Raw genomic sequence first — 9,067 nt, forward strand, 5'->3', positions numbered from 1 at the left:
TTATTTTGTCAATTTCTTTAAAAAAATTAGCTCATTTGAATAGTGATAGACATTACGTTAAATGAGCACACTCATTTTGTGATATTGGAAGGAAACAAAGAAACTTGCTAATTGAGGGCATAACTATTTTACAACATGTATTTAGATTATAGTCTGCCTGGAAATCAATTTCTTTTTGATGATGCACATATGTTTAATTTAGCAGACACAACAGTTGGACATACCATTGCCTAAAGCTTACAAAGGTAGAACTATCATAAAGGAGCTCTAAGGACGGGGAGTTTACCTACTGCACTCTGCCTCTACCACCCTTCCCTAAAAAAGACACAATGGCAAGACGCTGGATACAGTGGCCTTACAAGATAGCTGTCAATCCTCAAGGGGATGCTTAAGACTTTCAATGGGGCATTTGGGAAGGTGTCAGGCAGTTGGAATCATGAAGGAATAAATTGCTTTGGAGAGTTGTGGTGATTTGGAGGGATGCTTAATAAAAGTAGTTTTGGGGTTGGGGTGATAAAATCAGAGTGCCGAGGAGATGGGTTACATAGTAGAACCCAACGGTAGCTATTTCCTTGTCCGAGATCAAAATACCTAGTAGCCATGCTATTGAGATTTAAAGGAAATTCCAAGATAATGACTGGTTGTTGAACAAATTAATAAATGAATCAATGAACTTCAACTTGTCTTCCAATTTCTTTCTGAAATTAACATAAAACCTCTTATGTTTTACATGGGTGGTAATCCTGGAGACACTGAAGGGATATACCACATTAAGGTGAAGGAACAATTGTCTCATTTCACTCCAAAGTAATGGCGTCTTACTTAAAGTTTCTGAAAGTTACCAATGGATCGCTTCTCGGCCTTTTGGCTAAGATCAAGTGTAGTATCTGAAAGTTACCAATGGTAGGGAAAGGAAGGTCAGGAGGGAACTAGCTTTTCCTGTGCTTTTCACATCAGAAGACACAATCAAAATTATTTTTCATCATACAACAAATATCTATAGACTTGCTATGAGTGCTGGGGATACAGAGAAAGCAAAAATAAAAACAAATTTAAAAAAAGCTCTCCTCTTGGAATTAATATGCCACAGTAGGGAAGACTGAAAATAAACAGAATTAATCAGTAAAATATATAATGCATCACTTGAAAACTGATATGGAGAAAAATAAAACAAGGCAAAGGGATAAGAAATGCTGAGAAAGTAAGAGAAAATGAGGTCAGAGAGTGAACAGGCTGCAGATTAGTTGGCAAATGACTAAATGACTAGTGGTTTTTACGCTGAGGGAGTCATAAACCCATGGAAAGTTTTGAGCAGGAAAGGGTAATGATCTGAATTTTGTTTTAAAGATCTTATTTATGAAAAAAAAGAGATTTTATTTATGTATTCATGAGAGACACAGAGAAAGAGGCAGAGACACAAATAGAGGGAGAAGCAGGCTCCCTGCGGGTAGCCTGATGCAGGACTCCATCCCAGGATCTCAGGATCACCACCTGAGTTGAGTCAAAGGCAGATGCTCAAACACTGAGGCACCCAGGTATCCCCTGAATTTTTTTTTTTAGAAATTTATTTATTTTAGAGAGCACACTAGTGCAGGGAGGAGCAGAAAGAGAGAAACTTTTAGCAAACTCCTTGCTGAGCTCAGATCTCTATACGGGGTAGGACATGAGACTGATATCATGACCCTGAAATCATGACCTGAGCCAAAACCAAGAGTTGAATGCTTAACCAAATGGGCCACTCAGGAACATACCTGAATTTAGTTTTAAAATGATGATTCATTGGATGGAACTGGAGGGTACTATGTTGAGTCAAATGAGTCACTCGGAGAAAGACAATTATAAAATGGTTTTACTCATATCTGGAATATAGGAAATAATGAAAGGGACTGTAAAGGAAGGGAGGAAGCTGAGTGGGGAAAAATTAGAGAGGAAGACAAACCTGAGAGACCCCTAACTCTGGGAATTAAAGGGTTGAGGAAGCAGAGGTGGGTGGGTGAATGAGGTAAAACTGGGTGACGGGCACTGAGGAGGGCACTTGATGGGATGAGCACTGGGTGTTATGCTACATGTTGGCAAATTGCATTTAAGTAAAATTTTTAGAAATTTTTAAAAATTTAAAAAAATAATAAAATGATCGTTCTGACTGCTTGGCTAAAATTAGACAGTAGGGGGCATGGGTGGAATCAGGAAATTGGTCAGAAAGGAATTGTAATGTAAGCAGCAAAGTTGTCGAGGCTTAGACCAAGGCTGGGAGCAGGACAGGTGGTGAGAAGTCATGAGAATTTGCATGTTTTGAAAGTAGAGCTGAGAAAATTTGGTGAAACATCATACATGAGGTGTATAAATCAAAGGCTTTAAGCTAGAGCAATGGGATTGGAATTGGCTGAGACAGGGGAAAGCTTGAAAAGCAACTGGTTTGTTTGAGAGTAGGAATCAGAAGACTGGTTTCAGATAAGTTAGATTTTAGCTGCCTCTTTGAGGTAGAGATTTTGTACAGATGCTTTTGATATCTGAGTCTGGTTTGGTAGGGGAGGTCCTGGATGGAAACGTAAATCGGAGTTATAATGCCATGGGACAAGATAAAGTCATCAAAGGAGTAACTGTAGATAGAAATGAGGACTAAGAAATGATCCAGTGACACTTTATAATATGTGGTCGGAGAATGGAGTAGATCTAACAAAAGAAGCTGAGAAGGAACATTAGCAGGGTGGGGCAGGGTCAGGACAGTAAGAGGTTAAGGAACCCAAGTAAATGAGCATTCCTCGTACTAAGCAGTGCTGAGGGACAGGTAAGATGAAAACTGAGAATTTACTAACAATAATAACAGTTATTATTACTTACAATAATAACAATGGAGAGCAGCATTGCCTCTTTTATGCTTTATTAGCAGAGTGGTTCAGAGAATGGAGAACACTTAGAAATAATGATTATAAACAATCGTTCTGAAGAATTTTGATATGGGGTACTGCCTAGGAGGTAGTGGAGCTTACAAATACTTCCAGTTTTGTTTATCTGGGGTTTTTAAAATTATTTTTTTTTAAGACAGGAGAAATAGTACATTGCTATGTTAATAAAATGATCCAGTATGAATGAAAAAATAGATTATGTGGAGAGTGGGGTGAGGGGTAGGGTTGAGTAGTGATTTCTGTAGATTAGAGGTAGGAATTCCCCAAAGTGGGAATTTAGCAAACAGTAGGAATCAGAAACCTACATATTTAAGCTGCTGTTTGAACCCTACAAAGGAAAGGAAGACATTTATCATTTATTTAAAATATGTTATTAAAAAAGTAAATGTATTTAAGTTTTTATTTAAGTTCCAGTTAACATACACTTTAATATTAGTTTCAGACGTACACTATAGTGATTCAACACTTCCATTTATTACCCAGTGCTCATCATAACAAATGCATGCCTCAGGCCCATCACCTATTTAACCCATCCACCCATCTCCCCCTGGTACCATCAGTTGGTTCTCTATAGTTAAAAGTCTGTTTCTTGGTTTGTCTTTTTATCTCTGGAAAGGAAGAAGTTTAAACGCGTCAAATAGACTAGTATTTTATTTTGTACTTTGCATCTCTAGTCACTGGAGGCATTTACTGCATTTCCTTTTTTGTGCTATTTTCATCAGATTTGATATCAGAGTGATGCTCGACTTATAAAGTCAGTTTGCAACCTGTCCAAATTTTTCTCTTGTTGAAGAATTATTTCTATTATCACAGCAACAGATAGAAATGAGTTTATATGTGGGAGAGGAGAAAGTTTCCTTAATCAGTTGAATCAGAAGAAGGATTATCCTTGAGAAAAACTGAGATATAATCTAGATAACTACTCTGTGCTCATTAAGTACTGATATGCTAAGAGGGTGTCCACCACTTGGACACTGCCTTTTCACTCTCTTTGTGTTCAGATAGCTAAAAATGCTGGTCTATCTTACCCTGGTCAGTCATAGTGATTAGGCCAGAGAACACTCACTCAAGCTGAATCAAAATTTCTATCTTGGGAATTAGGAAATTACACTTATTCTAGTATTGGCCAGTCTCTTAAATAATAACGTAACAGCTTGGAAAATGTGGAATAGCCATGTGTTATGGCATTTGAACTGTTCAAGCAAAAAAAAAAAAAAAAATCCATCCAGAAGTACATGGGAGATTATAGAACTATTAGGGAGTCAGAGTTGAAAGATGCAAAGAAAACTCATAAATGTAGAGAACATGTGATTCCTGTGACTGCCCATCGCTGTGTTCAGGCACATTTCTCAAGCCTGATCTAGTGTTCTACAAGGTATTTCGTATCATCATGGAATTAAGAAAGGAGTGGGAAACTGTGGCTACTGAGACAACATACTCATGCAGTGAGGGAAATTTTCAATAACACTGACATGGGAAGTAGAGGTATATAGATGGGAGGTCAAGTTTCGGTTGTGCCCAGAATTGGAAAGTTTTCAGTCAGGAAGTTGAGGACATAGGGGGTTTCCAGAGAGTAGTTAGGAGAATCCAAAAAGTGGCTGATGCTGGGGAAATACTGAGAAAGGAGAACCACAGAGAAGCCCTGGTGATTCAGTACTAGATTTAGATTAGATGGAAGACGGGATGGTATTTTGGTGGGTAATGAATAGTAACAGATAAGAAAAGCATGAACTTGCTAATTTTACAGTGGAACTGTTATAATTTTGTACTATTAGCAGAGTCTGACAATTATTGTGTAGTATAGTATTGTTAAAATTGGTCTCCCACGGTGTCCTAAGGAAATATCAGGCCCTTTAGTCTCCCTTACACTCACTTTCTGATTTCTGATGGAATAGCTTTGGGGGCAAAAACCAGAGGAAAAAAAAAAAAGAAAAAACAAAACAAAACAAACAAACAAATAAACAAAACAAAGACCAGAGTTTTAAAGGGTTCTAAAGGTTCTAAAGGATGGAAGGTTGAGCTCCAGTAATGGATGTGACTCCTCTCCAGAGGATTTCTCTAGTAAGTCAAAGCCAAATACCTAAAATAAACTCAATCTTGCAGAATTATTCAATCCACATTCTGAAATTTTTCACCTATGAACAGCTATGAGTTAGGAGAAACAGCCATTGATGTCTATTGCTGTTTGCTTGTATATTTACTATATCTAATAAAAAAGCTCTTCTTCCATTTTTATAGCCCAATATCAAGTATTAGGATGACCCATGGGAGTAAGCAAAAAAGAAATAAAATAGACTTTCTAAAGTAAATTGTTCCTCTAAATCATCCTTAGTAATTACCCTAGGGCAATTCATTTGGCATTTAATTAATTATTCAATATTTTATTTCAAGATCAAGCTTTGGACAATATAGCTTTGGGACCAAAAGAACTGGTATAAGCTTGCAACTCTGCCTTTTACTCTATAGTAAATGATAGAGGCCTTAGAAACTCAGGGTCATCAATCTGTTAAAGAAGGTCATTTTCTATCTCACAGATTTTTTTCTCTGCAATCAATTCTCATACATATAATACACCTGACAAAGTGTTATCACCCAGAGTGACCTCTGATTAAATATTTGGTTCCTTTTCTCACTTCTTAAACAGCAGCCAGTGGTCATGGGTACCACAGACATTTCATTATGGGTAGGGCTGACCGCTGCTATGCCCACACTATTTAGAGTGGTCAATCATTTTGAGAAGAGATAAGTGTTATGTACCCATTTATTTGAACTTTCAGTATTTATAATGCTTGGGAGACAGATGATACTGTAGAAAGGAAAATAATTATCTTTATTTTTTCATCACAGTTCAAAAATCCCTAAAGTCATTCCTCGTTTCCTTGAACAAGAACATGTTATTATGCCTATTCTTTTAAAGATATTCCAAAGCTTAGAGATTCTCTTTCAGTGAGCACACTCCAACTTGTTAATTATGTGCTTCTTGTTCTTGCAGTTATTTTTAATATTTTTCTAACAGCTGACTATTCAAATATATCTCACTCTCTTGGTATAGTTATTAAAAGAAAATAATCTGAGATTATGATCACAGATACATATGAACTAGGAACTGAAAGACATGGCAAATATAATTGGCAAGACATTTGCCTCACCTTTTCACAAATCAAAAAAGCCATGCTTATTGCTCCTAAATTGACTTAGTTCCATATTAAAATCAGAGAAAGTAACCAAGTCAGGTTTCCTTTTCATTATGCAATGCTCAATGATGTTTTACAAATCTGAAAGCTTTACCTTTTTGTACATTTGCTATATGAATTAAACATTAACAAGAAAAAAAAATTAGCTTAAAGCCTAGAAAAAGGTCAATATATTCTCCAGGGAAAACTGAAGGTTATCTTATATTTCTATAGCTCTCTAATTCACCACTTAAGCAATGCAGATGGAATATTGACACAGCCATGTAGGAAGAAGTCAAGAGCAGTTCTCCTTAATCTCTTAATATGAATTCCCCCCAATCTTAACCTTATTGTTAGGATTTAGGCCCTTTGACAGCACCTTTTACAAAGTGTTGTTTTACGTATTTTTTGAGTAGATAATTCCATTATGTTTTACTCATTGATGAACATTTTAACCACAGTTACAAATAACTAAGACTGTAGCTTCACTTTTGCATTCATAAATTGCACTAGACTGACTTGCATTTCTAAAGTCCAGGTTCGAAAGATGGATATAAAATTAATCTTAGCACCTATGACAGAAATTAAACTACCAGAACAGTAAAATGATTCCTTTTTGTCAAAATAACATGTGTAGAAAAACCATCTGAGGAAAATCCATATTTGAAAACTCGAAGAGAAGTTTGTAATATTATTAGGCTAATGACTTCTTTCAATATTTGAATTTTAAAGCCATGAGTATAAAAGGATGACTCATAGGTTTGAAAATGGCTTGTGCTTTCACTCTACTCAGAATTGGCACTGAAACAAAGTGGCAAAAATGTCTAACATTTCAGGCTATTATCTCTTCAAAAATCTTAATAAAATTGACTCATAGGAGATATTTTCTTTGTAAACATTATGTAGCTACTTTTTTCTATTAAACATGATAGCAAATATGGGTTGTCATAACTAGGTCATTATGTTTTTGGCCAATTATAAAATGTTAGTAGTTAGTACTTTTTCTCTGATACTTTCCTAATTCACTGAACCATTCAGAATATAAAATTTGAATTAATTAAACACACAATTAATGAACCAGACAATTCAATGAGAAGTTTATAACCATACGGTATCTCCAACTTTCCCACTTAAGGTCATATCTCCCATTAGTCATTGATAAGAAAATAACCTTGGTGGGAGGTGGGGGGCTGCCTGGGTAGCTCAGCTGGTTGAGCGTCCAACTCTTGATTTTGGCTTGGGTCAGATCTCCAAGTCCTGGGATCTGTCCTGAGTGAAGCACTGCACCTGGCTCCACTCCCAGGACAAAATCTGCTTGTCCCTCTCCCTCTGCTCCTCCCCCTACTTGTTTTCACTTTCTCTCTCTCTCTCTCTCTTTCTCATCTCTCTCTCTCAAATAAATAATTAAATAAAGCCTTAAAAAAAAGAATAAAGAAAATAACCTTGGTAGTAAGGAGATGATATGTTTAACGATCTCAACTGAGTGCCTTTTTGAAAAGATAAACACACTGGGAAAACATCTTAAAATGTACTACGGACGAGACATTTTGGTTCAGAGACTGTAGAATTTAATCCATAGGATGATAGAAAATTGCGATTAAAAGGAAGAAATAGGTCATATAATGAAATAATACTTAGAATTTCCAAAGAGGCAAAGATTATTACTACTTACATTATAGTCCCTGTGTTTCCAAACATACTACACTCAATGATAACAAAAGAAGAAAATTAGACCCAGACCCTTTCACATGTACTGAATTGTTGATGTTAAGAGTAATTAGTATCAAAAAATCTGCTCAGAGTCTTGAATTCTAAGCTAAACAACAGTAAAGTAATTGGATTGGATGTAGAGCTTTCAACCAGAGGGAAATGTATTTCTGAAGAAGAACATTGTACAAACTGAAAATAAAAAACAATTAGATACGTCAAAACACAGACACTTAACACAAACATGCCAGATTGTTTTTATTCAGTTAGATATTTCATACCTAGTAAACTATGCTGGTTTACTAAATGCTGTACTTTTGAATCGACTGATGTAAATAAAATTTCATGATGTTCAGTAGTCATGATTTGCAATAAAATAATGATTAAAGTAGTAAGTGTATATAAACAATATTAAAGGAGCAACTCTGGTTCTATATCAGAGTTTGAACCAGGTAATCATTTCTAGTCAACTTAAAATTCCATTGGATGTAAAATATGTTTTAAAAAAGCAAGAAAAAAGAAAGCCATGAGAGTACTGGAAAATAAAAAAAGGGTGCATTCTGAGGAATTCAAAGTTGGGGGAATTTCTATAAGATAAAAATAAAATGGTATGATATCATTGGGTAAAAAAGCAAAGGGAATTACATCCAGCAAACCTACAGCATGGTTCAGTCTTCGCTGCTATGAACATGGAGGTGGTTTTTGGCTTGGCCAGGGTAGCTCTAGCTTTATCTCTAGTGAAGCTTGGGTTTCTGATTTTTTTTTTTTATTCTTGGCTAAAATAAGTGCAATTAAATTTATGATTTGATTTTTAAGATATGAAACTTTATAGGGGATGCCAGGGACTGGTCTGCAACCCGCCTAAACCATCTGATAAGCCTTGATCGATTCTTTAAAGGATCTTAAATACTGTGGTCCTTTATTGGAATTCTTCCAAAGGCAAGATTCCTCACAAGGAACTTGATGGGTTCAAGTCAAGAGAGGCAATATGGTCCTGGGTGTGCAAAAGAAATGGCCCTCCGTGTGTCACATTGTGGAACGTCTTTAGGAAGTCCAATGCCTGCTTGCGTTGTTTTTTTCTTGCAGAATCCAATCCTTTGTGTTTAAATAAAAGCCCTATGTGAAAATACTCTGCAGAGTCTGGTGACTACTTTCCAAGAGTAGAGAAAATAATCAAGCTGCACAAAGGAAAAACTGTAGGTTTTAAAAATTAACTGATGCCTGGATCTCATTCCCAAGATGCTTTAATTGGCTTGGTGTAGAACCTGGATCTCAGGAGGT

General features: G+C 36.0%; 1 pseudogene; it reads left to right on the forward strand.

Annotated features, from left to right (window-relative positions):
- Nucleotides 1-848: 848 nt before the first annotated feature.
- Nucleotides 849-995, forward strand: LOC112670933 (U2 spliceosomal RNA; annotated as a pseudogene).
- The last annotated feature ends 8,072 nt before the right edge of the window (nucleotides 996-9,067 follow it).

This window comes from Canis lupus, chromosome 14 (assembly GCF_003254725.2).
Source record: "Canis lupus dingo isolate Sandy chromosome 14, ASM325472v2, whole genome shotgun sequence".
In the NCBI taxonomy this organism is placed as follows: Eukaryota; Metazoa; Chordata; class Mammalia; order Carnivora; family Canidae; genus Canis; species Canis lupus.